General features: G+C 40.5%; 1 long non-coding RNA gene across 1 annotated transcript in view; it reads left to right on the top strand.

Moving 5' to 3' along the window:
• LOC119472077 overlaps positions 1-24,012 on the top strand; it is an 84,128-nt gene extending 60,116 nt beyond the window's left edge. The window contains exon 3 of the long non-coding RNA XR_005201189.1: positions 23,665-24,012. This is a non-coding gene — a long non-coding RNA (uncharacterized LOC119472077). The remainder of the gene's footprint in view (positions 1-23,664) is intronic.
• The last annotated feature ends 3,910 nt before the right edge of the window (positions 24,013-27,922 follow it).

The following is a 27,922-nucleotide window of genomic DNA, read 5'->3' on the forward strand; positions in this document are numbered from 1 at the left end:
TGGGCAGGAGACCTGTGACACGGGCTTTTGCCTCTGGGAAGCACAGCAGAGACCAAGGCAGGACACAGTCATTTACACCCACACTTAGACTGTACTGCTCAACAGCGTGACTGGAGGTTACAAGGCCCTTGTAGTTTACTTCTACAGGTTTTACTACTTAAGGAATGGCTGCCAATGGACTTTTCTTAACCCTCAAGGTCAAATTCAAGTTCCAAGCTGGGTCTATGGAGTTTTCTTGTCCTCTGCAACACAAACAGTGGCCAGTCTCTTTAATTAATTCCCCTTAGTTCTGCTTGATTTTTGATTTTTCACCTTAAGTATTTTTTTTCAGTGAATACATGCTTTTATTATTTTTAATGCTCTCTTTTTTTAAAAAATTTTTTAAGAGCAGTTTTAGAGTCACAGCAAAATTGAGAGGAAGGTACAGAGATATTCCATACAGTCCCTGCCCCACACATGCATAGCCTCCTCTCTCTAACAGTGACTTCCATGAGAGCTATGGCTGTTAACCTTATTCCTTTCTTTGTTGAGTGCCTAGACCCTTGCCTGGGATTTGGCTGATGTCTAATAAATGACTGTTGAATTGAATGTGCCTGCCTGCCTGTCTTTCTACCTTTTTATGTATTATTATGGTCCCAGGACTTTCTACTGTGTATCTCACAGATTCCTCATTAGGCCCTTACATTGAGATTGTTTACTTCATTGGTCCTAATGGGATTTCTTTGACCTTTGCCCACCCTGTAAATACCAAGTTAGTCTAGCAGAGTGAAACAAAAAGTGAAGTTTGTACTAGGCAGGCTGGGTTTGGATACTCGTCCTTCGGTTTACTTATTGTTGTGACCATGGGCACGTGGTTCACCGTCTCTGAGTCTTGCAAAATGGGATGATAATGTCCAGAGCTGCTGCTGGTACCCCAAATAGTGTCTTTGTGTGAATTAGAAAAGGGAATCTCTTGTGGCCTGTGGACTCTTGGTGTGGCAAGCTGAGTGTGAGTTGAATTTTAGCTACTTGCTCCCTTGGCTGGTACATTCTGTAAAAATCATTCAAGGCAGCTCTTAAAGGGCCTCTCTCCCAGGACTGGCGTGAAGGCTAAATGACACTGTGCACGGGAAGAACCTGGCAGAAAGCAGGGAATGAAAGTATTTTATTTTTTGGTACCTGAAATGAAAATAACACCATGTTACCTACAGTGTATATCCACTTTCCCTCCCACTAACTCCCACCTCTGCTAACCCAAAGTCCTCTATCTGTCCTGTACCATGGGAAAATCCTAAGCAATACTGAATTATCCATGAAGTTTGCTACAGGAGTCTCATGTCTCTTCTGAGGGTTTTGTGTCCTCACCCCTACTCCGGCTTCAAGAGCCCATTGCCTTCACTCTCTCTTCTTCCTCTCTTCCCTTCTCCAAACAAATTTTGTCTCTGGAAAGGAGCTGACCTCAGTAGTTTGAGCCTTTTCATCTTTCTAATTGTGTACTTACAGACTTTCTCTGCTTTTGGAGTTTAGCTCTGGCATTACTAAATACATGTGGGTCACAAAGTAATTACTTCTTCTGGGACACAAGGCAGATCTGAAGAGGGACCCTGCAAGAACTAGTGTCTTATTGGCTAAAATAGATCTCCCTAGATTATCAAACATGACAGTTTGGTAATCACATCTTTATCAGACACTAAAGTAAATGAATGCCCTTTAAACCAAGCAATGTACCCACCAACATTTCCTCTATATCTCTGACCCCATCCCATCATCAAGTCTTACAAAGGCCTGGTTTGTGTTTCTCTCTCTTTTTCTTTCTGATCTCTCCTGTGTACTCTAACAGAGCAGTTAGGATTGCTCACATCTTTGTCCTTAAAGCTCCCAGTGGCAGAATGTAGGAGAGAGAGTGGGATGCTAACTTCATCCTGCTCCTTGGCATGCCCTGAATCCCAAACAGAATTAGCCCAGAAGCACACTGGGACAGAGGTTTCAAGACTGCAATCTCCTAAACCTCATCAGAATCTTGAGCTGGACCCTTGACAGGATTGCAGAACTACCTTGCACAGTGACTCCGACTCAGTTTAGAGGGCTGAAATTTTAGATATTGAGCGTCCCAGGAAACCAAGCAAATCATGAATAAAGAAAAGGCTCATGAGCCATTTTTGCGCATCTTGGTGAAGTTTTTGCTATGGTTTTTGTTAGTCTATTGTCAGTATAAAAGAGTGACTAAGCAATGGGTCATGAAATGGATGATCTGGATTTAAATTGTCTCTTCCGCCTATGTAGCTATGCGGGTGTGGACAAATAACGTTTTGTGTCTTGAATTTCTTTTCAGCACAATGTGGGTGATAATGGTGCCTATGTAATTAGATTATTAGGAAGGGTAAATGAAGTAGTGCTGATAAAGTGCCCAGTACAATACCTGGCACATTGGAAAAGTGCTCATCATTGCTAGTTGCTTATTCCTACCAGAGGTAACAGTGACAACTGAAAGCATTTTCTTCTTTCCTGAGGAAGGTTCATTTGAAATACATTTTTTTTTTTGGTTAAATATGTTATTTGGGATTTTGGAGAGCTTTCCCTGCATTGCTAGTTTGCTGCAGTGTGATGTTATGAAACGACCATCATTAGACTTGAATGCAAAGACCCAGCCAGGTATTAGTTCTGATTCCATTATTAGACTATAATCTTGGACTCATAACCTAAGAGGGCTTCACCTCAGTTCCCTAATCTGCAAAACAAAAGGATTGAATGAGATTAATTCTGTGATCCTTTCCGGCTGCAAAGCCCTGTGATTCTTTGTTTACACTGAGCAGCTCTGGCTCAGGGAAGAGGCTGAGTCTGGACTCAGGTACAGATGAAGGCTTGGTGTGTTGGTGGGTGGTTGGAAAGCCTGAGTTGTTGCCATTCTTGCCTTTGATCACTCACATTTGTTTCAGCAAACTGAGCAGGTGAAGTTAGGGCTCTGCCAGCTTGGACTTCCAGAGTCTTGCCTGAGCAGGTGGCCCTACAACAACAGGCTTCCCAGGCGGACAGTTCAATGTTGGCAACTTATTCCAGGCAGAGAAGCCAGAGGTCTGGGTGGTTCTTTTTCCTGCTGCCTAGTCTCTCTTGGTTCCTAGTTCTTGGGGAGGCCAAAGTGTTAAAAAGTGAATTCAGACATCTAATCGGACTCCAAAGCTGTGCTCTTGGGCAGTGTGCTCTGCTGTATTAGCAATACTGAATCTCTTTTCTAAAGACTCTGGCAGTTAGTCAGTGGAGATGAATTAGTTCATGGGTAATTGTCCATGTGAAAATTAGTCTATGTGCAATAACAACTTCCTGTAAAACAGAAATAAGACAGCATATGAGTAGGCTGGAATAGACATACAGGCCATGAGGCCCTAGAGTCATTTGTGGCTAAAAATTTCCTCCACTCTTAGGGTCAAATGGCTGCTCTGTTACTGTTGGTCTGCTCTGTTACTTGGACATCCTCTCTCTCCCTCCCTTAAAAGAAGTCGTTGCCACACTTGGATATGTGGTGAAGGAACTAGCAATTGCCGGCCTTATTTTAGGGCACAGAAGTTACTGGAGAGGAAAGCTATGTATGTGGCCCCGATTTGTGCACCCCGAATTCCTTCCCTAGGCAACTCCAGGAAATCTTGTCTATGTTTCCTCCAAGAAGGAAGTGTGACAACTAGGCCACCCTGGCACTGTCACAGATGGGTAGCACTAGAAGGAACTAAGTGGAGGGATGTTAGGGCTCATTTGTAACAGGTTCCTATGTCACTAGAGCTCTTATGTGGTCTCTTACAGGCACCCGTAGATGACTCAAACAGCACTGTTTACATTGGCTTTGGGGACCACGGGGCTAAAGGGTCTGAGGGGATGCAGTCTTCTTATAATGCTAGATGAGAAAACACATCTCATGATGATATCACAGCTATTGTTTGCTCCTTAAATCTTAAGAGATACAAAGGAATTTTCAGGTGGCTGCCCTAAAGAAATTGGCCAGTGGGTTGCTCCCAGAGCTTAGGAATACATGGCTTCTCAGTGTGCTCATATATGCAACCCAGATGTTTGCTATGACTGTTTGCCTTTTAAGGTTCAGATTTGACTCACCTGAAAATCATTTTACGTGGGTGCTCAATGCTTTTCTAAGATTTTTGCAGTTTCACAAAGGGGCTTATGCTTCATAATTATCTTTAGTTCTGAGCCTCTGCGGCCATTGAACAGTTTGGCTTCTAGACCACTTTTTGTGTGTGTGCGTGTAGTTGTTGTTCTCCACTGGTCAGTGTGGCTAGAAAACTCAGCCCTGTTGTTTGATCACACACACACACACACACACACACACACACACACACACACACATCGTTGTGGGCCTAGCAGAGTTTATCAAAGGACTGAAGCTTGGAAGAAAAAGCAAAGAAATGTGGCATTTACTTGAAGCAACTTAAAAATTTCAAATTTATTATGAAATGCTTTTGTTATTAAAGGACCTTTGGACAGTCTGCTCTGTTACTCAGCCATTCTCTCCTTCTCCTTCCTGATTAATTTTTGGCTTGTTGATCTACACTTGGGGTTTCACCTTCACCCCCATCCCCCGGGGATTCCCTAAAGATGGCTCAATCTCTAAGGAGATTCTGATGCCAGATGTTCAGATAATACCTTCCTGCACATGCTACATATGTAGCATTGAGAGGAGTCTTAGGGTAGAGCTGGTTTCTGATCTATGTTTATGTCTCAGTTGTGAAAAAATGGTCAGTCAAGCTGTACATGCTTCAGTCTGTTTCATCCCCGGGCCATTTTGTTTTATTCTTTAAAGAAACTGATCACCTTGTACAGACCATGTACTTTCATGACTGGAGTGAGTTACTTCATGAATCTCACTAAATTCTTGTCAATGATTGCTTACTCCTCTCTGATGTGTTAACTGGTGGCCCTTCTGGAATTCTGCCATCTATCTTTATTCCCAAGGCTGGGTCTCAGTAGTCACTTCCCCTTTGCCTTCTTTCTTGCCTCCACTTAGAGAGAGCCCACACGGACCCCTTACTCTGGAATCTTCCTTCCTCTGGGCTGTATGCTAGCAGAGCCATTTGAAGATGTGTGTGCCTATGGTCTCAGGTGGACAGACGTATGTCTGAAGACTCTCAAGTCAGACAATTGCCATTTTCCTCGATCTCTCTTCCTCAGAGAAGTGCTCCTGCATGGTATTGTTTTCCATGGAAACTTCCTTTTAAGTCACCAATTAGTAGAAACCTGTTGAGAATCCGTTACATTTTTGTGACCACATATTAGTTGCTGTAAATCATTATATTCTGCCTAATATTGAAGTTTTCATGCTATTTTCATTCCTACTTTATATCTGATCTAATCAGGGACATAATGTCTTGGGTGAGTATAATTTAAATGCTATTTCTGCTAAATGATGCTTAGCCCCAACCTTTTATTTGATCTTTGAAGGACAATCTCATTCATTTTACATTGCTCAGAACCCAGAACAAGCTGACTTGAATGCTTAAAATAGCCCAATGTCCCCACAAACAGTGTGTAGTGGAGTTGAGTCACCAACAGGGGAAAGTCCACATCTTGGGTGTCATTATGGTCAGAATAAAGGTAAATACCTCAACTCCTTTCAGAGCCGCTCAAACATCAGAGAGCTGTGTGGTCTCTGCAGAGTTTATGAGAGAGCTGGGCTGGATGGCAGGGCCTGCTGTGTGACCTCATGTGGCCTGCTAAGTCCTGGTTCCCACTTCCGCCTTCCATCCTGCTGAGGGAGAAAGAGACACATTTCCACAGTCTGTAATGAAACGGAACTGGGGTAGGGGTGCTCTGGAAATACACATCCCCCGAAAGAGCCCAGAGGGAGAAACCACTGCAATGGAATGAAAGATCAGTTCTCTCATGAGGCGTCTGCATAGGGTTGAGAATGGGACTGAGGCGTGTTGTGGGTGGCTAAAAAGTAGACTGGTTGAAGGTCCAAACTCACTGTCAAGAAGGTGATGTGTGAAGTGTGGGGGCTGGGGCTGAGTCTGAGGAATTGGAAGGTCAGAGGTCTGGGCTGGCAGAACAGAAGGAGGAGTGTTATCTGGGGGTAAGAGGTGATTTGCTGGGCAGGAAGGTGACTTTCCATCTCTTTTCAGTGGTGCTGGGTGGTGGGAAGAGAGGAGGAAGCTGGGCTGGATGATGTGGTGTGAGCTGGGTGAGGAGCACATTTTAACCTGTTATTATTTGTTGAAGTGTCTGATGCACGGTGAGATTATGGAGGAACCGCACGTGCGGGATTGACTGAAGTAACCAACTGAATATACTCATCTGACCTGGAGCTCCCTCCAGGGGTAGAGTTAAATATATTGACTTTTGCCCTAGACTTTAGTTCTGATGAACACAGTCATATGATTATTTAGATTCCAGCTTTACTGTTACTTCTTCAAGGGACTTTCCCTGACCTCTCACATTAAATTAAGTATCACAGACGTATCCACACTATTTACAGCTGTGATTTTCCTTCTTAGCACTTGTTGCTGTGTGAATTCTACATTCATCTGTTTAATGTCTTTCACTCCTCTAGACCATTATGTTCCACAAATGCAGGAAGTGTGTGTCTCATGCATCATGGTACTTCAAAACCCAGCATGGTTTAATAACTTTTTGTTGAATGAATGAATGAATACATGAAATAAATGTTCACTGAGCACCAGCTGTGTGCCAGCTCTGAGGTGACTGCTTCGAGGAGGTGGCACGAGGAGTTGGTGACAGACCCTCCTCACCGCGTGGCTTGCAGGGCTGTGGTAGAGTCATGCAGTCAACGACACAAGGCACAGCACAGAATCAGCCATAGGAGAGGAGCAAAGGGGCTCACGGAGAAAATGGGAACTAGTAATGCCCTGTTTATAATGACCAGTTGCAAAGACAATGAATGAAATGATCCATCAGTCCTTACAATTTGACTGTGGGGAATGAAGGGTGGACAGTATTATTTCTTTTCACAGAGGGGAAATCAAGGATCGGAGGTGGTCTGAGATTTGCCTGGAGTGGTGGTGTCAAGTTTTTTCCTAGTACACCGATTTCTCATTCCTTTTGAGACAGATCTTGAAGATTGAGAATTCTTTTTTTGTCTTATACTGTGAGAGAATATTGACAATCAGAAATCGATGAAAGGATTGGAAAGAAAGCATTCAAGAAGGAGGGAACAATATTAGTAAAATCACAGATGTTGAATATTCTAGGATCTGGTAATCATGGCATCAAGCTTATTAAGGCTAGAGGAAATTTAAATCAGTGAATCCAAGTCCTTTATTTTATAGATGCAGAAACAGACCCAGAGAGATGCAGTTGCCCTGTCTACAAGGCAGTTAGGGAGATTAGCTGGAAGCAGGTCTTTGATCATGTCTACTTCATAGCATCCCTATAGCATCCTATGAAATGGATTCTGGTATTGTCTCCAGCCAAGGAAAGTGAGCCTTAGGAGATTAGGAAATTTAAATTTGCTGTGCTACAGGAAATCTAGGATTTAATCTTGTGTCTTAGGTGATCCCAAACCTGAGCTCTTAGTTATGGTTTTCTCAAGTATTTAAAAATAGTTTTGGAAGCTATTGCTGGGACCCAGGGAAAGCATCACAGTGAGACGCTAGCAGCAGAGTTGGAACTGGTGTCTATGTTCCGTGACTTGGAGTTGAAAGGGCAGCTCTTCGCTACTACATTAGACTCAGTGTAATTTTAAGGACCTGGTCAAAGGCTCTCCTTCCTAATAATAACTCTGTCTCATCATTCAGCTGATATCAGGAACTCTATTAACTTAAAGGTTTTTAATTTCATGAGAGAATACTTAAACATAATTCCAAGTAAAGCCAACTTACTAAGCTGTGAATTTATTGGGGCTAACGGCAAACCCAAGGTGAGTTTTGAGCACACTGAGTGTGAGGTAGATAAGTGAAATAAACCTTTGTACATATTAGCAATAATCATATTGCTGAACATGTATTCTGTGCTGCCCCAGCACCAAGCCCAGGGCATACACGTTACCTCGTGTGACCCTTCAACCCCTGTGTGGATGACATTCTGCTTTCACTCCACTTTACAGATGAGGAAAGGGAGGCACAGAGAGGTGAGGACATTTGCCGAGAGTTACAAAGCCAGCAAATGGTAGATCCAAGATGTGAACCCAGGTAGACTGTCCACTCTCTTAACTACCCCATGGGTCCAGAACTCAGGACAGGCCATGGAAAGTTTTAATGTGGTTGAACATCAGAGACATTACTAAGAAATGGAAATGGCCTATTAGGTCAGCAAGTTTTTGATAAGACTCGGCTTCTATACCTGCCATGGGAAACTGTGGCACTGTTTGTTTTCAGGGAACTTCTCGGGTGTAGTTTAAGAAATTTGGAAAAGTGTGAGAAATCCTCCCACTGTATCGTAGACACCTGCTAAACGTCACGTCACTTATCCTCAGGTTCAATCTGTCTTCTGGTTGTTACTTCTGTTAAAAATTGCCTCCTGTCAGCTTCTCCACTGGCAGAGTGGCAGATTTCTGGGATTAAGTTTCCAATGATCCATCCAAGGGCTCCCCTGCTGTTTGCTGATGTCACCTGATGGACCGGCATTTTACTAATGTACACACAGGCCCTTTGATGTTTCAGCATCATTTAGCAGTCATCTCTTATGTCCAAAAGCTTCAGGGGTCTTAGTACCTGGAAGGGAGAAAGGAAGGGAGGGCAAGTGCCATGAAAGGTTAAATGTCAAGGAAGAAATTAAAGATCACTGACACAGGAGTTAAGGTGTTGGATAAGGGCTCCAAAGTTCACGTGCTGCCTCGGGCTTTGAGGTGCCATCGAAAGCCCATGACGTTTTGCATGCCAGCAGTGTCCACTTAGCCCAAGGTGGAGTGCTGGCTTCGACAGGCTGGACTGCTGAGGTGGATCTGGCCTCAGCCAGGAACAGATGCATTTTGTGATAGCTGTTGCAAGCAGCGGGTGCTGCACTTACTGACGCTAAAAATAAAAGTGCTGCCGAATGCTAAGGGACTTCAAAGTCACTAAGAAGTGTACTTGGGGGAAACTGCCACTTCCTGTCGTGCATATGAGAGTTTAGAGAGGGACTGACCGCAGCGTGTGCAGCGAGGAGGCCAATCTGATGTCTGTAATGTACGGGGAGAGAGGGGTGCCGTGGAGCCCACTCCCTGATGCTAGGGAGGGCTGCATACAGATTTGTTCGCCTCAGAAACCTGACGTTTGTCCAGGTGCTTCCTTTGCTTATAAAGTCCTCCTCCTAGCACATCATGTAACCAAATCCTACCGATTTACAAATCAATCAAACAAACAAAAACGTCAAACAATGTACTGTTTCCTTGCTTTCTATTTCCCTCATTGCCCGTGGTCTCCTGAAGGCAAGGGCCTGTGTCTCACTCAGAATCTCCAGGGCATAATGGCACAGCGTGCTGGAGAATTCTCTTTTGAATAAAGAAGTCTCCCTCTAGAGCACTTTGCCCATCCCCCTCTTGCCTCATCAAGGATACCTCTTGTTTCTTCTTTTTTCGTGGCAGATAAATGATCCCTTTTCCACAAAGTTTGTCTTCTTCAGTGGCCGCTGCACATTCTACCCCAATGCCTCCCACTGCTCCACTATGCCCTGATGGGAGGGACTGCGGTGGGGAGTCCCCTCCCTGCCACCCCTGCGTCCCTGGCGTGATGGTCAGAGAACCTCATTACCAGTGACTCTCTTGGTGTTATGGGGAGATGTGAGCACTTGTCCCAAAGGAGTCAAAAAAGTCAGAGTGGAAACAAGGACTCAGCTTGTCTTGTTCTGAGCCTGTGTTAAAGAAGTCTGCCTTCTATTTGGCTGGATCTTTGATTTGGCCTCCTAGAGTCATCAAGAGAATACAAACAATCAGAAGAGAACTTCCACATGCTTCTGTCCCCATGACTCTCAATCTGCTTTTCCTCCGATGAATGAAACATCTCTGTTCCTACCCAAGCCAAGCCTTCCTCCACGGCCCAGGACCCCATGTCTACTTGCCCAGTCAAAAGTATCACTCCAGCTTTGTTTCTGCCCTCCGGTGTCTCTCCCACCCCTGGATTTTCCAATCGGCATGTAAATGCACAATGTTCTCCCATCTAGAATTAAATCTATCTTAAATGTACATGTTCCTTGATCTATTAGCCCATTTCTCTAGCCCCCTTTTGAGCCATAAGCTGAACTCCTCAAAAGGGTTATCTTTATGAACTGTCTCCACTTCCTTTTCTCACCTTTTCCCTTGAACACATTACAGTCAAGTTTCTTCCCCCCCCCACCTGTTTTTTTTAAGTTTCTTTTTCTTTCGTCACTCAAAAACTAAAACAAAACAGAAATCCAGCCTGCTTTTGTCAAGGTCACGATGAGTAGGGTGGCGATTTGTTTTACGCTATTCAGATCATTTCTGGCTTACGCATGTGGTCCTGTCATGTTTTAATCATCAAGAGCTTCTTTCTTTACTCTGAAAAATGTTCTGATTTAAGCAATATATTATTATATGGTCACTTATAGCTCAGTAAAGGACAACTCCTTTGTTTTACTTCCTTGGGCCCAAGGCCTGGAACCATCCTTGCCCCCTCTCTTTCTCTCACACCCCCATATAATTCATCAGCAAATATGACATCTTTAAATTCAAAATATATCCACAATAGCATTATATTTCTTCATCGTCTCCAATATCCCTGTACTCCAGGCTACTGTCATATTTTACCTACTTTGTTTGATCACCTGCTTATTGGTCTTTCTGCCTCCACCTTGCCCCTCCCTCTACCTAGAGTCCGTTGGTTACACAACAGCCAGGATGATTCTTGAGGCTCTCCCTGACCTGGCCTGGTCATCCACCTCTCTGCCCAATACTCCTCACCTTCTCAACTCTAGCCATACCGGCCTCTTTCTTCTTCAAGCACACCAGGAATGTTCCTGTTTCACCTCAGTGTCTTTGCATTTTCTGTTCCCTCTTCTGAAATTCTCTTCTGGGTTTCCCTATGTCTCACGTCATCATGTCTCTGTTAAAGTTTCAGCTTGTCACCTTTCCGGACAGCCCTGTTTATGTGCAATAAAACCACTACTACCATAACCTCCTCACAAACACTCTCTGTTCCCCCTTCTCCCACTTTATTTTTCTCTGCTATAATTAACACCCCATTGACATATTCTTTCTGTTTCTTCTGCTATAAGATAAACTCACGAAGACAGGAACTTTATCTATTTTGTTTTAGGCTTTATCCCTAGCACCTAAAACAGTTCATGGCATGTAATAGGCACATGATAAATATTTGTTAAATGAAAGAATGTACAAATAGATTTCTAGCCTTACAAAATGAGATCAATGGCACATTTTTCAAAAATTTCCTGATGTCCAAAAGTTGGTATCCATTGTGTAGCATGAGAGATGCACATAAAATACAAAAAAAAAAGAAAAAAAAAACTACAAAGACTTTTTGTTTTCCAGCTATTTCAAGAATAATTTGGCACACTTATTTATTTATTTTATTTGTATATATTCATAGGGTACAAGTGCAATTTTGCTGCATTGATATTGCATTGTAGTAAAGTGCATTTATCACTGGAACAAGTGAAAGTTCTTTTTGATATAAAAAGGTGACAACCAAAATGTCCTCAAACAGAAAAATTTTTATTTAAATTACATAATACCTATATGGAGAATATTATATAACCATAAGAATGATCAATAAATAACACTTAATGGCATTAGAAAGTATTTATGATATGATGCTAACAGAAAAATATGAAAAGAGGTAACCAACTGTAGAGTCTCAAATATGTAAACATATGAATGTGTTCTTGGGAAGAAAAACCATGGAAGAAAATGCTCCAAAACATGAATAGTGGTAATTTCTAGATGGTAGAACTATGGGAAATTTAAATAGTCTATTTTTTTCTACCTTTTCCAAAATTTTCCTCATGCATATTTTTTGTTTTACTATCAGAAAAAAAACTCCTTATATATTTCAAAAGTTATAGCATTCTAAATTCACTGAGGTAAGATGTTTTCTTTGAGTTTTTACAAGCGTGATAAAGATTTTGATAGGCCCACACATTCTCTCCTGAATCTATTAAGGCTGACACTGTGCATTTGGAAGTCAGCTGGCTGAGCTGGTAATCCATGATCTAAGAAAACACAGGTTCAAAATTCTTGGTATCAATATTATATTTACCCATTAAAACAAGCTTGTTGGGGTGGGTTACTAGTTGATAACACTGGTTTGCCTTTATATTATGAATGGGGGTTGTTAACATAATATTTAATTCAGTAGACCTCTGGGTACTACAGAGTATACATGCAACTATTATTAACCTTATTTTGTGAGGCTTTATTTTAATGTATCATTAAACTTCTCTTCTTTGTGCAAAGAGGGTGATAACATCCTTTTTTCAATTATTAGAGATAATAGTTTCTCAATATTTGTGAGAGTGATTAAAGTGTTTTTTGAGGTTTTAATTTATTGTAGAGAAAGGGTTGACCAAACTTGACATAGGTCAACTATTTGAAAAATCTGAAAGTCAAAACTCAGATTAACTGTTAGATCCATGGAGTCAAAATAAAAATTTCTGCTCCTATTCTTATTTGCCATCTGACTCTTGTGATGGAAATCTGGAGACTAAACTCGTGAGAATCTCAGATAAAGATATCATGAATATGCATGTGCTCATTTCCCACCTGCTTTTAATATCCGTCTAAGCTGGGACCCAAGTTTAAAAGGGTCATCCATTAAAAATTTATATTTTGGGGTGAGAAGAATTTGACAGAGTAACAGTGAGAATAGGCAGCATCGTGCTGTTGTTGGCCAGCTTGGGAACTAGCTTATGAATTGTAGAGTCTCATCTTTGTTATTGATCATTAAAAAAAACCTTTAACAATAAGAGTACAATTTAAAGAATAGCAAAACCACGTAGGTTAGCAAAGAGATTACAGCAAGTAAAATGCTCTGTGTCTGTCTCCCCAGTCTTACTATTCTTCACCCCTGAGATAACCACTTTTCTGAATTTTGTGTTAATCACTCTTTTGATTTATAGTGTTATTACTTACATATATATTTCTACACAATATACTGTTGATATTTTGCATATTTTGAGCTTTATGTGAGTGGAATTATACTGGATATATTTCGTGGATGTACATTTCTTCCAATATTAATTGAAGTTTGTGAAAATCCATCTGTGCGACTAGAGTCTATTTTTCATTATTGCACGATATTCCATTGCGTGGATGTACCACAATGTATTAGTCTATTCTACTTTTGATGGACATATAGGTTATATTCAATGTTTGCTATTACAAAGGCTTCTATGAATATTCTTTTAAAAATATGTGAAAGTAAATATCTATGTAGAATGAGAAAATAAATCACAACAGATTATGGGGGCCTCTTTCCTCTGAGGCAGTTTTTCAGGGAATTTACCATGGGTCTTCTCTAGAAATTCTTTCTACTTGTAATCTGCCTTCCCATCTCCACATAGAATATTCTACAACTCTCAGCAAAAACACTTGGCCCATTAAATGGGCTTATGCAAGAAAAAGCCTGAAGCTTATTAAGCCTCATGACTTTTTGCTACATCCTTTTTGGGTGGGCTCACATCTGGGTTCAGAATTGTGGGCATGGTCAGATGTTGGATGGGCCAGACTCCCATTCAGTGAGTGGAATGGGCCAGTCACAAGTGGGCATAAGAGCCTGACAGAAGAGAGCTAGGTTCTGCTGAATCCCTACCATGTGCCTGGTACTGTGCATGGCATATTCTAGGCACTTCTATCCCCTTCCTCTCTTAGCTCCATTTCATTTATGGAAAAATGTTAAGACTTAGAGAGGTGAAGAATCAACCTGGATATGTCTAATTCTGTATTTTTCTCACTTGGTGCTGCTAAAGCCTTCCTACTAGAAAAGTTTTCATCTTGGTGGAAGATTTACCTATTCTTCAGGACACACTGCTCTTAAAGAGCAACTCATGTATCCATCCAGTGTAGGAGTAAAACAACATATACACATTCATGTTGTGCCATCCACTTATACCTTTTTGGCTTAAGGAAGGAGTTTTTAAAAACCAGAAGGAAATAATTCTTATGTGTGGTTAAATGCATGTCAGTCTTCACTGATGATAAAATTACCACTGTCATCAGTGGAAATCTCTACTTTCATTCCAAGAAAGTTTGGGGTCTTGATTTTTTTTTTTTCCTCATAGCTACTTCTAATTCTTCTTAAACTTATGACCAAATTTTACTGGTTGGGTCTCATTTTTTCTATTTATAATCCAACAGTTCTCAGTCCTCATTCAGGGTCATTGTGATGATTCATGTGAAAAGAGTTTAGCCTTTAATAGGCCTATTTGAATACAGATCACATACAGCTATGAAAAGGCATTGGTATTAGTTTTATTGTTATTAAGAAAAACATTTGCAGATAATAACACTAGTTACAAAAATTTGCTCTCCCTTTGATGGAAGTGAAAAATGTATTATTTTTCTTTTTTATTATGAATATTATATAAATAATTTGTGTTCATTATGAGCATTCTTGAACTATCCTAGAACACATGTTCAAGAGTTTCTCTAGGTATAAACGTGGGAGACTAATTCTGAGTTACTGGGTATGTGCATGTTTAGGTTTCCAAGGATTTGCCAAACTGCTTTCCAGAGTGTTTATACAAATTTATAAACCTAGAAGCAGGAAATGAGAATTCTCTTCCTCCACATATTTGTCAACACTTGTTATGGTTTTACTTTCTTATTTTTAGTAATCTGGAAGGAGAGACTTGGCATTTCATTCAGTTTTAATTTTCTCCTAACTACTAATGATGTTAAGGTTGAGCATGTTTTCATTTAATTTATGGCTTCTTTGTGTTTCCTCTTCTATAAAACACCTGTTCATAGGTTTTGCCCATTTCCAACATTTTTTGGTCTTCTTTTTATACTAATTGTAGGAAGTATATTTTTCTGGATATAAATCTTGTTTTTGTATGTGTAGCAAATATTCCTTTCTAATAGTGTCTTATATTTTCCCTTTTTATACATCTTTACATAAACAGAAGTTGTTAATTTGAATGTCATTAAATTTATCAATCTTTTTCTTTGGGGTTTCAGTTTTTGTGTGTTTGTTCTTAGTCATAAAAATCTTCTATTTTTTTTTTTCTACAAGTCTTTTATTTTTTCCCCACATTTAAGTATTTATTGCTGTGCAATATTTCATTTCCCTCTATGTGGTTGCATTTCCCTCTATGTGGTTGCACAGTAGATCCAGAAGCACTTATTTAATTGTCTGTTGTTTCTCCACTGATCTACAATGCTTGGTCAGTTACAGATTATGTGGGTGTGTGTCCACACTCTTTTTCTGCTCCCTGGGTCATTTTGCCTATTCCTTCCTAAGAGCACACTGTCTTAATTACCTGCCTTTAAACCAAGTGTTAATCTCTATCCTTTAGGGTATGACCTGTCCTTCTCCACTCTCCATCTAACTTGGTAGAATTGTATACTCTTGACACTTTATTTTTAAGTAGAAAAGTATTTTAATCTGTCACTGGCCATACAGCCAAAAGTGAATGGACCACCTCTCCCTTTTTTCAAGGACTCTTTATCTTACAGAGTTGTTTTGAAAATCATGGAAGACATAATGAATGGAAAATGTACTAGAGAAAAAGAAAATGATCTTCAGTAATTTCTGGGATTAGGGAATTTCCCTTCCTTTTAAATCATTCTGCTTACTCTTCAGGCTTTAGTTTTCTCATCAGCTCATTATCTCAGTACATGTAATATCTGAGCTGACCTGTGAAATGAATTCAGAACCTTCAGACTGAAAGTGTAGGTGCAGGAATACACTTTAAAGGCGCAACTTCCTGTGGCTGCTCACTTTTATTCTCTGCTTCTTGGACAAAATAGGCTTGGTGATTACACATGAAGCCTTGAGGCTGGGAGACATGAATATCCTTGGAAAAAGTACAGGATGAGCCTTTAGAGACAGAAATTAGCCTCACATGTGTGAGACCTTGCAGGTGCCCCCTGCCCTCCTGCACCTACCCTCCCATGCAGCTCCTCCCCTTCACATGCCTCACATGAGCACGGGGCACAGGTCACAGCTCCTCCTACTCTTTACTCACTGTTGAGATCGTCCTTCAGTAGGCAGTTGGGAGCTGCAGAGAAAGATTGTGGTTTTCTTTGCAGGCAGTTGTGGGTGTTACCAAGTGAAAGGGTACTTGTGTATATTAGTATATGTCATCATGGGGGGAAAAGAACAATAATACTCTACCATCACTGTGGTGGGTTTTCCTCTCACCCCACCCAACTCTTCTATTATAATCTATAGTTGTCCCAGCCTCTAGGCCCCTTGCAAATGTCACTACTTCTTTCCTGCCTCCCCCTCATTCTCTTCTGTGACTTTTTAGGGCTTTCTATGGGCAGAGCTTTTATTTAAGGGGGCTGGACGAATGATGCAGGATGCCTCCTCGCTTCGTGTGCAGGAGGGCTGAAAACCACATTGCTCAAGTCCAGCATATTTACCTACAAGAAACATGTTCCTTCACAAAATATTCTGCTTCCTAATTTGCCATACCAAATGACATGGAAAAATCTCCCCCCTTTTTTTTTTGTTTTCTCTTTCATGCTAATACCTGAAAAGGGAAAGTAGATGGAAGTTAAAGCAAATTTACATGAAGCTGAGTGCATGTGGTTGAGTTCTTCATTCTCCATTGAGAACTCTTCCAATGTGCACTTAGACTCTGTCCCAGTATTGATCCCAATTATGGATACAATGAGGTGAAGAAAAATATTTGGACTGATTCCTTTTAGAGACAAGACTATATTTATTTGTTTGGAAGAAATACTTTGATAAGTGGATTGAGTTTGAGTTGTGAGACTCCAGGGCATGTGCAAGCAATGACGTTTGCTCTTCTAACTTGTAAGGGTGAGATAAAGAGTAGAATGCATTTTTCTTTGAAAGGGAGGGGTGCCAAGAGAGAAAAAGAGACCAGGAGTGACTTGATGGAAGACCGTGGGCTACATGATGCAACACCATCCCTTCATCCCCTGCTTCCCTGAAAATCAGAAAAGTTACTGATTTTCCAAGTTCTTGATGGGAATCACTTTGTTTTTGCAGAAATCCGAGGAACTGAGTGTGTCTTGTCAGCACTGATGTGGAGTTGAAACAGAAATAGTAGGTTTAGAGGTAGTAGATGGAGGCAGAAACTGTGACAAGAAAGTAAGGGTCTCTAGGAATTTGCAGAAACTATGGGGAGAGTTCTGGCTTTACAAGGGCTGTGGAATTTGAGGCTTTAACCTAAACCTGGAAGTCAGAGGGAAAGAGGAGTCCCTTATGACCACAAGGTTGCAGGAGGAAAGTGATGTGGTTATCATAAAGAACTGCAAAGCCTCTTGTCCTGTAGAATACAGTTTAGCTACTTCACAACAGCTTGATTAGGCTTGTCTACCTTCTCTGCCAACTCCTTTTGCTTGCTAACTGTTGCACTGAAATTGTGGACCAGTTGGTACTGTCAGTGCTTATATGTGCTAGACAAACACTGGGTGTTTCATCCCTTCAGACTCCAGGACTCAAGGAACTTATTGATCACAGAAAACCTTGTAAGTATGTGTGTAGCAGTGAATCTGTATGCAAGCCAAGGTCCAGTCCCTTAAAACCAGAGTCAGTAGCCTTCAACAAATCAAGGTACTCTCTACTTATGAGAGAAGCCTATATGCAAATTTAATTTTACATATCATATAAATTGAATCACATTTTACATATGTCATAAGCTAACTCTAACATCAAGAACATGTTTGGAACTAAAAAATACTCTGAGTCTGGATCTTTAAGTTCTTAGATTCTGAAGAGATTTCACAAGAAACAAAGTATGAAAAGAACCTTATCAGTTAATAACTTAAAAGAGCAGGTAACTCTAATCTGATAATCAGAGAGAAGACCCACATCATAAGCTCTGAGAAAAGGCAGCAGCCCATCAGGACTTACAAATAAAGCCCCCATCTTCCTGGGACAGAGCACCTGGGAAAACGGGTGGTTGTGGGTTCTGCTTCAACAGACTTAAATGTCCCTGCCTGGCAGCTCTCTGAATGGAGCAACAGATCTCCCAGCACTGTGCTTGAGCTCTGATAAGGGACAGACTGCTTCCTCAAGTGGCTCCCTGATCCCTGTGTATCCTGACTGGGAGATACCTCATACAGGAAAGCTCTGGCTGCCATCTGGTCGAAGCTACCAGCAGGAGGAACAGACAGCAATCTTTGCTGTTCTGCAGGCCCCACAGGTGATTCCCAGGCAAGCAGGGTCTGGAGTGGACCTCCAGCAAACTCCAGAAGACCTGCAGCAGAGGGGCCTGACTGGTAGAAGGAAAATTAACAAACAGAAATAAATGGCTTCAACATCAACAGAAAGGACATCCACTCAGAGACCCCATCCAAAAGTTACCAACTTCAAAGACCAAAGGTAGATAAATCCATGAAGATGGGAAGAAACCAGCACAAAAAGGCTGAAATTGCCAAAAACCAGAATGCCTCATCTCCTCCAAGGGATCACAACTCCTCACCAGCAAGGGAACAAAACTGGATGGAGAATGAGTTTGATGAATTGACAGAAGTAGGCTTCAGGAGGTAGGTAATAAACTTCTCTGAGCTAAAGCAGCATGTTCTAACTAAATGCAAGGAAACTAAGAATTTTGAAAAAAGGTTAGATGAAATGCTAACTAGAATAACCAGCGCAGAGAAGAACATGGAGCTGAAAAATAGCACAAGAACTTCATGAAGCACGCACAAGTTTCAATAGCTGAATTGATCAAGTGGAAGAAAGGATATCAGAGATTGAAGTCCACTCTGTGCAATAAAGCAAAAAGAGTGAAAAGAAATGAACAAATCCTCCAAGAAATATGGGATTATGTGAAAAGACCTAATCTACATTTGATCGGTGTACCTTAAAGCGATGAGGAGAATGGAACCAACTTGGAAAACACTCTTCCAGGATATCATCCAGGAGAACTCCCCTAACCTAGCAAGGCGGGCCAATATTCAAGTCCAGGAAATACGGAGAACACCACAAAGATATTCCTCAAGAAGAGCAACCCCAAGGCACATAATTGTCAGATTCACCAGGGTTGAAATGAAGGAAAAAATGCTACAGGCAGCCAGAGAGAAAGGTCAGGTTACCCACAAGGGAAGCCCATCAGACTCACAGCGGATCTCTTGACAGAAAACCTACAAGCCAGAAGAGAGTGGGGGCCAATATTCAACATCCTTAAAGAAAAGAACTTTCAACCCAGAATTTCATATCCAGCCAAACTAAGCTTCATAAGTGAAGGAGAAATAAAATCCTTTACGGACAAGCAACTGCTGAGATATTTCGTCACCATCAGGCCTGCCTTACAAGAGCTCCTGAGGGAAGCACTAAACATGGAAAGGAACAACCAGTACCAGCCACTGCAAAAACATACCAAATTGTAAAGACCAGTGGTGACACTATGAAGAAACTGCATCAACTAATGATCAAAACAACCAGCTAGCATCAAAATGGCAGGATCAAATTCACACATAACAATATGCCTTAAATGTAAATGGGCTAAATGCCCCAATCGAAAGACACAGCATGGCAATATTCACAGTTATTTTGTAGACATGGGACAACATTATTAATTCTATCCATTTTATAAGATCATTTAAAAATAATAAGAATAAATTTTAATCCTTATACTTAATGATCCTTAAGGATTTATATATACATTAAATTTAAGAACCAATGATCATTGGTTTCATATGTGCACTAAATTTATTTAATATTTATCATATCAAATAAATTTGAATTTAGTATTTATCATATTAAATAAATTTAATGCACCTATAAAACCAATTATCTACACATTTAATATATGTATAAATAATCATTTCCAGTCAATACAGCAGATTAAACTGATGTATAAGATACCCTCCATTCCGAGCACATGGAAGTGCTGAGTAAAATATAAGATAATACCATATAATGTGAAGTAATTAATTTCTGGATTCAAAATCAGAGAAAGGAAATCTGGAGGTGCTAGAACTGAGAGTGAACTTGAAGACTGAACAGTGAGCAGGAGTTGGAGCTGAATAGGGCACAGCGCACAGAGAAGCAGGGTGGGGACTTACAAGTGGGGTGGGGGCTGTGATTTTCTTGGTGGAGAGACAGCAGGAGTTCTCATCCTTCTATAAAGTGAGAAGTTGAAAATGACTTCCTTGCACAAGGCCATGTATAGCAAATGCCCCATCCATGAAACAGACTGGAAAATATCTGTCTGGCAGTCAAGAGCAAGCATGACAGTGGGTCACGTATTTTGGGAAGTGCATTAAAAAAGAGTGATGTAAGAAAAATCAGAATATTAAACCTCTGTTGGGAGAAGGCATATGGCCCTAATTTATATTACCTGTATGGTGCTGAAAATCTAAGCAAGGAAACCAACAGTAACAACAACAAAGAATCTCCACAAATAAAAAAATAGTGAAACTAGTGGGATACCAGCAAAGGCCAATGCAACACTGTCCCATGAGGACCTCTTCACCACAGACAGCAAGAGAGGGTGCTCCTTCAGAAGAAAGCACTTGTCAGAAGGTTCACTTAATTGCAAAGGATAGATGGAACCTCATTACCAATAGGGAGAGAGAAACAGAGAGAGAGAAAGAGACGAAAAACACAGCAAATGAGAAAAACAAAACGCAACGAAATACAGAAAATAGAGAAGTTTCCAGGGAGTTATTTTAAAAATAGCAATAGTTAAAACATTAAAATGAACGGGCTGGGCATGGTGGCTCATGCCTGTAATCCCAGCACTTTGGGAGAATGAGGCCGGCATTATCACCTGAAGTCAGGAGTCCGAGACCAGCCTGGCTAACATGGTGACACCATGTCTCTACTAAAAATACAAAAAAAATTAGCTGGGCATGACAGTATGCCCCGTAGTCCCAACTACTCAGGAGGCCGAAGCAGACGAATCTCTTGAGCCTGGGAGGAAGATGTTGCAGTGAGCTAAGATTGCACCAATGCACCCCAGCCTGGATGGCAGAGAAAGACTCCATCTCAAAATAAATAAATAAATAAATGGATATAAATCATTAGGAAGGAAAAGAAATAATAAAATAAATCTAAACAAACATATTGAAAATAATAATTTAAAGAAACCTCAACAGACAGTTTAAACGTTAACTAGACACTTCTGAAAAGAAAATGAGCAAATAGGAGTTTAGCTCTGAAGAAATTAGATAGAATACAGAATACAGAAGAAAATGTGGAAAATATAGAAGAGAGGTTAAGAAAGATGGAGGATAGAATGAGAAGGTTCAACATATTATTTCTACTAGGAGCTCCAGACAGAGAGACCAGATGCAATAAAGGAGAAGAAATATGAGTGATGGCTGAGAATTTAACAAAACTGGTGAGAGATGAGTTTTCAGATTGAAGAAATGCATTCAGCTGCAAGCAGAATGAATTAAAAAATTTCTACACCCAGACATATTGTAGTAGAACTGGAAAACATCAAGACAGAGGGAAAATTCCTAAAAGCTACTAGAAAGAAAAGAAAAATTTCTTAGAAAATAACAAAAAATCTCATAGGTAACAGATTTTTTATAAAAACAATAAACACTAGTTGATGTCTGTATTAGGTTATTCTTGCAGTGCTATAAAGAAATGCCTGGGGCTGGGAAATTTATAAGAAAAGAGATCTAATTGGCAAGCTGTTCAGAAAGCACAGTGGCATCTACTTCTAGCATGGCCTCAGGAAGCTTCCAATCATGGCAGAAGGCAAAGGGGGAGCAGGCACATAACGTGGCAGAGAGAGAGACCGAAAGAGAGAGAGAGAGAGAGAGAGAGAGAGCGCTTATGGGGGGACATGCCACACATGTTTAAACAACGAGATCTCACCAGAATTCGCTATCATGAAGACAGCACCAAGCAATGAGGGATCTGCCCCCAGGATCCAAACATCTCAATCCAAAGATTGAAAACTGGTGCTCTAGGTTGGCTTTTCCTAATTCTACTTTAACTTCATCATGCTTTATTTGTGTGACACAAATATCCATTCTTGGGGCATTTGAATCAATCAACTTCATATGGTGAGTTCAGTCAGTAATTGTTTATTGAGCACCTAGTTCATGCCTGGCACTGTAGTCTATTCTGGAGGTATAAAAGTGAACAAGAAACCACTCTTCCAAGGAGCTTAAAATCTATTTGAAAGGAAGTTTAGTGTATAATTTGTTTTCTCTGTAAGTTAATCAGATTAATATTTTAATCGTGGACCGTTGGAGATTGCATTCTGATTTCTCTTTTTGCCAGAATGATGATTGATGGTGCTATCTTCATCCTTTAGGGCATCAATAGTAAAATAAGCATTGCAACCATGAAACCCTTCAATCCTCAGCACAGTCTATGCCCAGCTCAGAGAGCATGGAATGCTGCCAGCTCTAACTTTTCTGCATTTTTCTCAGAAAGTTTGAGTGTGGCTTGAAACAAAAGCCTTCAGTATTTTCGACTCCATTAGGGCTGCTCTGTTTAGTTGAGCAGCTTTTACATTGTATAAGGATATTCAGCTGAGGAGGAGGAAGCTGAAATTCAGCCTAAGTACTGCTCTTTTAGCCCTCTATGAGACTCCTTCTGCACAGAGAGACGCACTTTTCCAAGCTGTCTGGCCAGAAGGGATGATTTTTTATAATTTGCATGATGATGGTATATAATTTAGCGGGTAATCTTACTGACCACAACAATTTCCTAATTCAGTACAATCCACAGAGCTTGTGTTTACTGCAGAGGTATCATTTGAAATACTAGGGACCATATGTTTATTCCAAGAAAGAAATGACTCAGAAAATATATTTATGAAACATTAAAATGTTAGGACTGAAAATTTTTTTTGGAAAACATGCTTAGCCATCTAATTTTCCATGTGTAGAAAATGACTTTGAATTTCAGAACTTAATGGAAAGTTGGAGATCATTGTGTTTAACTTTCTTACTTCATAGGTGAAAAAATCAGTGCCCAGAGAGGAGAAGCAACTTTTCCAGGGGTCACAGTCACCCAGGCCTCCTAACTCCTAATCCAGTGTCCTTTTGATTTTACTATATTGATCACTACACAGCTAATTAGTGGCAGAATAGTGCAGACCTCAGGCCATCGATACAAGTCAAGTGATATCAAGACAGCTTCCTAATTCAAACACAGGAGTCTGAGGCTCTGCCACTAAAACTGGATGGCTAGTCTTATCTTTTCCTTGTAAAGCCTCCTAATATTGGGCCAGGGCATCTTTCACCTGTGCTGCCTCTAAGGAGCTCCTTTTAAGTAGTCACCCTTTCTTCTCTCAGATGTCTCTGTATCCTGACCCACTTCTGAGTTAGGTGCAGGAACTGTGGTTGCTGTGATTATGCTTTCACATGTAATCCACCAGCAAAGATTGAGAAAAATGACTTTCTCTTTTGATATAATCACTACCCTGTAATCTAGGGAAAGCAGAGGGGGATAAAGTAATCATCTCAGTATCACTCTGCACCTGTTGTGTGTTATTTCCCCAGGTGGCAGTGTGCTTACATGTGAAGGTGACACATCTCAAGGACAGCTGTTCTGGTGGGAATTGCTCTCTGGTGGGAGCGTGTTCTTACTTCTTCATATTTCAGAGAGTTCTGCCATGCTGCCCTTCTTTCCAGAGCTAATGGGTCATAGATGACCATTCTTTTTACAGTTGCTCTGTCTGATACGAATGGCATCATTGTCTGGCAACCTGATGAGAGATCTATTTTGGAGGTGAATGCAAGAGATGAGGGTTCTGATGGCCTACCTCATGTCCTGGCTTTGCCACATGGTTGGATGACTTAGGTAAGTCACTTTATCCTGTCTGCATCTCAGTCTCTTCATGAATAAAATTGACATAATCAGACCTGCTGTTTTCCCTTACAAGGCTCTTGGAAGGATGAAACAAGGCAAAGGATGTGCAAATGCTCATAGTGCCAGAGAGCTCTATAGTGTAAGCATCACTAGGATCTATAGTGTAAGCCAGAGAACTGGCTAGGGTGGAAAGGTAGAAGGCAGGGTGGGGAGATGAGTGGTATTGTCTATCAAAGGGTCCTAAGGCCCTCTTGGGGATTCCTGGCAATGAGCTCTCGGGCTAGGATTGGGAGGCTGGGTGGGAGGTGTGGAGTAGAGGGATGGGGTTGGGGGACTCCTGCCAGATGGAGAGGCCCTAGATGCAGCCTCAGCTTCCCACAAGTTCTCTAGGTGCTATCAGTATGGGAATGCAACTCCTGAGCATCCAGTACCCACACTCAGAACTTTCGCCTTCTACTTCCAAGGCCACTTTCATGGATCCCTATTTTTTTAAAAAAAACAAAATGGGGTAGGACCCCTCTTATAGATAGAGTGAAACTAGAGCAAACCTCTTGATGTGTTCGGTTGTGCATGACCAAGCATCTCCATGGAATTTCAAAAGATGGCAGCTGCACAATCTGTGCTGATACCTCTGTCTGAATTTCAGCCCACACCATGCAGTATTTGCATGATGTTCATGTGAGCATCACCCTCAGTGCGGGTGGGCATGGGGCACTAAGAATGAAAGATGAATGTATGGCTCTGACTATGTGTCTTTGTATTCCAGAGCCAAAAATAAATACCCTGCAGGGTGCTTGCTTTACTGTGCAGGCATCCTTTTAATTTTTGGTGTCACTCATCAAGTGTTGAGAGTAATGATTATTTATAGTGTTTATTGCTGTCTTTGGCATTGTGCTGCTTCAATATTCCTGGTGGGGGAAGGGAAGAATATTGTGGAGAGGAGTGGGTATAAGAAGAAACTGGCTAAGGATCTTAGAGCTTGAGGATGGAAGGAACCTTAAAGAGCATTTCTTCTCATCTTTTCTCTCCTTTTCTGGTAAGTGGTCCTGCAGACTCTGTCCAAACACATTCAGTGACGCATAATTTACTGATTCTCAAGTCAACCTGTTTCCTTTCTGGACAATTGCAATGGGAGAAAATAATTTATAGGGTTATGCTGAAATATGCTTTCTTCTATTCTCAATTCTTTGGTTTCAGTTATATCCTAAAGGTATTATCTCTAGATGGATCAACCCTACATGATGCATTCAAAAGACATTGTCAAAATAGTCCTACTGTTGCCTACAGGGATTAAATCAGAGTTTTAGGCATGGTAGAAAATGAAATTTCTCTAAGAAGCAGTCTTGTAGATACCCTTTAGGACTTGTATTAGAGGAAGTTTTAGTAGAACCTGCAAAATGGTAAAAAAAAGAAAAAATGGAATCCCAGATAGCAATGGGATCTATACAATTCAGGAATATTTTAAAAATCCTTAAGACAATGTATGAAGGACCCATTTATTGCCCACATATTATGCCAGACATAGTTCTGGGGCTGTGTCTACAGTGGTAAACACAATAGGCAAAGTACCTGCCTTCCTGAAGCATATCTCAAATGAGCACAAGACCCCAAATCAAATGAGTAAACTAGTCAGTATCATAACACGATAAACACTATAAAGAAAATGAATAGGGCAAAGAGACAGACAGCAGCTCTGTGTTTATCTGTAATTTTGAAATAGGAAAACATATCAAATTTTTTTTTGTGAGTTAAATTTTGGGAATATAGTTATGGAATCTTTCCCTCATCCAGGTGTAATAAAGATATTCTCCTATGTGTTCCTTCTTTCCCCTCCTTTCCTCCTTCCTTCTTTTCTTCCTTCCTACCTTCCTTCCTTTCTTCCCTCCTTCCTTCTTTCCCCTTTTCCCCTCCTTTCCTCCTTCTTTTCTTCTTCCCCCCTTCCTCCTTCCCTTCTTTCCTTCCTCTTGCATTTAATTTATCAGAAGCCTATTTTTGTATGTGGTGTGAGGTAGGAATCTTATTTTATTTTTCTCTGTAAAATAAGCAAAAGTTTCCAACAACACATTCTGAATGATATACCTTATTCTCATCTGATCATAGTTTATATACGTACATACATACACACATATGTATGTGTGTATATATATATGCATAATTTATAAACATGATTCTGAGCTTTCTGTTGTTCTGGTTGTTAATCTCTAAATTAGCACTACTGTGTTTTTTATTAGCACAGCTCTATCTTATGTCTTAATACAGCTAGTGCTCGACTTACGACCACGGTTGGGACTGCGGACCGGTTGTAACACGATTTGGTCGTAAGTTGAGTAGGCTATATGTACAGTTGAAATGGTGCACGCGGAGATGGTAGTGCCGCCGGAAGCTGGTCCGCACTGTCGTACGCCCAGCTGGACAACATTTGCGCTGCCAGACGCGGAGCAGTCATGGCTAGCATTTGTGGTTGTAAAGTCAAATGGTCGTAAGTTGCATAGGTGGTAAGTTGATCAATATCTGTATTTGATAGGGCAAATCTTTACTCTTGGTTTTTCTTTTCCCAGCTTGTTTTAGCTGTCTGTGAATATTTTTGTGCCATATAAATTTAAAAATTTGATTAGAAAGTTTCTTCCAAAAACTCTATGGAAATTTTAACTGGAATTGCATTGAATAGTAGACTAATTTGGGGAAAACTGACATCCTTACAATGTTTGTCATCTGGTTCATAAATATTTATGTCTTTTTTGTCTTTTAATAGAGCCAAATATTTCTTTTATATTAATGCAATATAAATATGAAGCAGAATGCAAAATCATCACAAATTTTCAGATAAATCATGAAGTTTCAATGAACTGTTACACTTCCGGTGTATTATAACTCCTTCCTACCAAGACTTTCCTTTAGGAGAGATCTCTCTCCTCTGCCCTTGAGACTTAGCTGGACAAGTTTTGCCCATATACATAGTCCTGCAAGCACACTCTCTCATGAGTGGTTAAGTAGGTGGCTACTGGAGTCAGATCAGTTGGATTCAAATCCCTAATCAATCATTTGTTAGCTGTGTAACCCTGGACAAGTGCTTTAACCTCCCCAAATTCTTAGTTTTGTCAGTAACACAATGAAGAATCCAATAAGAGAATGTATGTCAAATGCTTAGCAGAGTGCTAGAGATGGAGTAAGTGCTGAGTAAATGTTAGTGACTATTATAAGCAATTTTAAGCTATTCTTGCTATGCTGTATCACATGTGCATGTGACTGTACCTGTCAATAAAAAAAGAGAAGAAATGTTTGCCCTATCAAACATTAAATAAGCTTTCTGAGGCAACTGCAATCTAAAGCTATTCCTTGTTCACCTCAAATGCATAATTATTTAAAAAAATCAAATGTGTGAGGTTAGTCTCAACAAACAAAAAACTAAAACAGGCTACAAAAGAATAAAATTGAGGCATCTGGTAGCAGAGAAGTGGATACAATATTAAGTTTTTAATAGAAACAAGATAAAAGCTTTGCAATGGGAATTGTGAGTGATTTCATGGCCTGAGTTAGTATATCCAAAGTGAAAGAAGAGACCAAGAGGTTGAGAGAGAAATTCTGTAGTTATTACATAGCATAGTTTTCACTACTCTTGGTTTGGGGCAAGGGCAGAAGCAGCAGGAAGGGAGGGTTGAAGCGTGTTTTATTATAAAGTTAAGCTGCAGTTGATCAGGAAACCACAATGTTGAAGACATTCTCGTGAAGGAACTGTTTAAGGTAACACCAAGAGCAAGTAATAATACTAAAGTCAGTGAAAGTGACTGCCAATGCAGGAGCTACTTCTTGAATTACCTAAAAAGTTGATGTCCCACTCCCACTAGGGGGGATCGGGGTCCACAGATATCAACTCTTAGGAGAAGTCAACTTTACTGCCACTGGAACTTTGAATAAACATCCGAGGTTAACTCAAATACTAACCAGTAGTAGTTTAAAGAGGAGGAAGACTCAGGCTATGCCTGGGGAGGTTTCATTTTAATTTTGAAATCAACAGTTATCTAAAAAAATTTTTCCAACATAAAGGCAGGTAGTTTATGTCTAATGGCTGTTTATAAAACTCTTTTTTTTTTTTTTTTTTTTTTTTTTTTTTTTTT

This window comes from Cebus imitator, unplaced genomic scaffold, assembly GCF_001604975.1.
Source record: "Cebus imitator isolate Cc_AM_T3 unplaced genomic scaffold, Cebus_imitator-1.0 Scaffold84, whole genome shotgun sequence".
Classification (NCBI taxonomy): Eukaryota; Metazoa; Chordata; class Mammalia; order Primates; family Cebidae; genus Cebus; species Cebus imitator.